Source organism: Bison bison, unplaced genomic scaffold (assembly GCF_000754665.1).
Source record: "Bison bison bison isolate TAMUID 2011002044 unplaced genomic scaffold, Bison_UMD1.0 scf7180017864373, whole genome shotgun sequence".
Taxonomy (NCBI): Eukaryota; Metazoa; Chordata; class Mammalia; order Artiodactyla; family Bovidae; genus Bison; species Bison bison.
Window position 1 is genome coordinate 5,234,436 of NW_011494945.1, and position 3,302 is coordinate 5,237,737.

Genomic DNA, 3,302 nt, shown 5'->3' on the forward strand with positions numbered 1-3,302 from the left:
AGAGGAACTTAAAAGCCTCTTGTTGAAAGTGAAAGAGGAGAGTGAAAAAGTTGGCTTGAAGCTCAACATTCAGAAAACTAAGATCACAGCATCTGGTCCCATCGATTCATGGGAAATAGATGGGGAAACAGTGGAAACAGTGTCAGACTTTTTTTTTTTTTTGGCTCCAAAATCACTGCAGATGGTGATTGCAGCCATGAAATTTGAAGACGCTTACTCCTTGGAAGGAAAGTTATGACCAACCTAGATAGCATATAAAAAGCAGAGACATTACTTTGCCAACAAAGGTCCGTCTAGTCAAGGCTATGGTTTTTCCAGTGGTCATGTGTGGATGTGAGAGTTGGACTGTGAAGAAAGCTGAGCACCGAAGAATTGGTGCTTTTGAACTATGGTGTTGGAGAAGACTCTTGAGAGTCCCTTGGACTGCAAGGATATCCAACCAGTCCATCCTAAAGGAGATCAGTCCTGGGTGTTCATTGGAAGGACTGATGCTAAAGCTGAAACTCCAATACTTTGGCCACCTCATGCGAAGAGTTGACTCATTGGAAAAGAATCTGATGCTGGGAAGGATTGGGGGTAAGAGGAGAAGGGGATGATAGAGGATGAGATGGCTGGATTGCATCATCGATTTGATGGACATGAGTTTGAGTGAACTCCAGGAGTTGGTGATGGACAGGGAGGTCTGGCATGCTGCGATTCATGGGGTGGCAAAGAGTCAACTGAGCGACTGAACTGAACTGACTGATGACCCAGCAATCCCACTGCTGGGCATACACACTGAGGAAACCAGAATTGAAAGAGACATGTGTACCCCAGTGTTCATTGCAGCACTGTTTACAATAGCTAGGACATGGAAGCAACTTAGATGTCCATCGACAGATGAGTAGATAAGAAAGTTGTGGTACATATACACAATGGAATATTACTCAGCTATTAAAAAGAATGCATTTGAGTCAGTTCTAATGAAGTGGATGAAACTGGAGCCTATTACACAGAGTGAAGTAAGTCAGAAAGAAAAACACCAATACAATATATTAATGCACATATGTGGAATTTAGAAAGATGGTAACAATGATCCTAAGTGCAAGACAGCAAAGGAGACAAAGATATAAAAAACAGTCTTTTGGACTCTGTGGGAGAAGGCAAGTGTGGGATGATTTGAGAGAATTGCATTGAAACATGTATATCACCATATGTAAAATAGATGACCAGTCCAAGTTTGATGCATGAAATAGGGTACTCAAAGCTGGTGCACTGGGATAACCCAGAAGGATGGGATAGGGAGGGAGGTAGAGGAGAGCTCGGGACAGGGGAATACATGTACACCCATGGCTGATTCATGTTGATGTGTGGCAAAAACCACCACAATATTGTAAAGTAATTAGCCTCCAATTAAAATAAATAAATTAATTTAAAAAAGAGAAGTGTTCTATGGGTAGAAACAGATCATAATACTTTCTATTCCTGGTTTGTTGAGTGTTTTTATTATGAAAGGGTGTTCGGGTTTTTGCCAAATTCTAATTTTTTTTGGTATCTATTGAGATGATTATATGGTTTTTCCTTTTTAGTTTGTCATTATGGTGAATTTTATTGATTGATTTTTCAGATGTTAAATGACTCTTGCTTTCTTGGGGTAAACCTTACTTGGTCATGATGTATTGTCTTTTTTATATAAAGATGCATTCAATTTGCTAAAATTTTGTTAAGAATATTTTATATCTATGCTCATGAGGTATATTGGTTTGTAGTTTTCTTATGTCCTGCCTGGTTCTGGTATCAGGGTAATAGAATGAGTTGGGAAGTATTCCCTACTCTTCAGTTTTCTTGAAGAGTATGTGTGTGCTGAATAAGTATTGTTTCTTTCTTAAATGTCTGGGCCTGGGGTTTTCTTTGTGGGGAGTTTTAAATTATTTATTTATTCATTTTTGCCTGTGCTGGGTCTTGGCTACAGCACATGGGCTTTCCCTAGTTGGAGTGCAAGGTCTCCAGAGCGCGAGGGCTCAGTAGCTGAGTCTTAGCTGTGGCTTAGCCCCACGGCATGTGGGATCTTAGTTCTCCTACCAGGGGACTGAATCCACGTCTCCTGCTGCTGCTGCTGCTAAGTCACTTCAGTTGTGTCCAACTCTGTGTGACCCCAGAGACGGCAGCCCACCAGGCTCCTCCGTCCCTGGGATTCTCCAGGCAAGAACGCTGGAGTGGGTTGCCATTTCCTTCTCCAATGCATGAAAGTGAAAAGTGAAAGTGAAGTCACTCAGTTGTGTCCGACTCTTAGCGACCCCATGGACTGCAGCCCACCAGGCTCCTCCGTCCATGGGATTTTCCAGGCCAAGAGTATTGGAGTGCGTGCCATTGCCTCATGTCTCCTGCATTGGAAAGCAAATTCTCAACCACTGGACCACCAGAGAAGTCCTTGAAGGAAGGTTTTCAACTACACATACAATTTCTTTAATAAATACAGAGCTGTTTTGGTTATCTTTTTTTTTTTTTTTCTTGAGTGGGTATTTGTAGTTTGTGTCCTTCTAGGAATTTGTTCTTTTTATCTGTGTTGTGCTATTTCTATTTGCTGTAATCAGAACAGCAGAGCTATTTCCCCATAGTTCTCCTTGCCCCCAACCCCCCATATCTTTTCCAGGTAAATCTCCTATTGGTGCTTTGAAACAATATAGGGTCTTGACTGGGCCCTGTGGTTCCCATCTTTCCCTCCTAGGGTCAGCTTTTGCCCAAACTTCTCACTCTCACTCTGTCCTCCTCTCCCCACCACTTGAACCTCCCAAGCAACCTTTGCAAGCTTAAGACTTTCTGGTTAGCAAGAATCTACCCAATTATAAAAAAAATCCATTCCAAATTGCTTATTATTTAATGGATTAATCATTCCAGTAGTATTTGCATTTCAAAAGAAAATAGAATTATTCATAGCAAAAATAAATCTTTAATGGTGTTATTTCCGGCTCTGTGGCAAGTAGGTGAGGGAAGTACTTTGGATGATGGGCTTTCCTCTCTTTCTAGTGTAAGTTGGCTCTTTTCGCTATTCTTTTTGTTTCTACCCAGGGAGTTCCCTTTGCTCTTCGGTTATGACAAGATGTTTCACACAGTTCTGCAAGATCCTGCCACTTCTCAGGGTCATCAGAATCCATTCTTTGTGCTCTGCTCTTGTAGGCCCCAAACGGGTGCACTTCTCTCAGAAAACGATGTTTGTGCCCAAGAGTGGAGTCTGCGTTCCCCACCTTGTGCTGCCGGGCGGACCACCTTTCCCAGGCACCGGCGCGCCTCTCGAGAGCGGCGACCGAAACAGACGCGGTGTT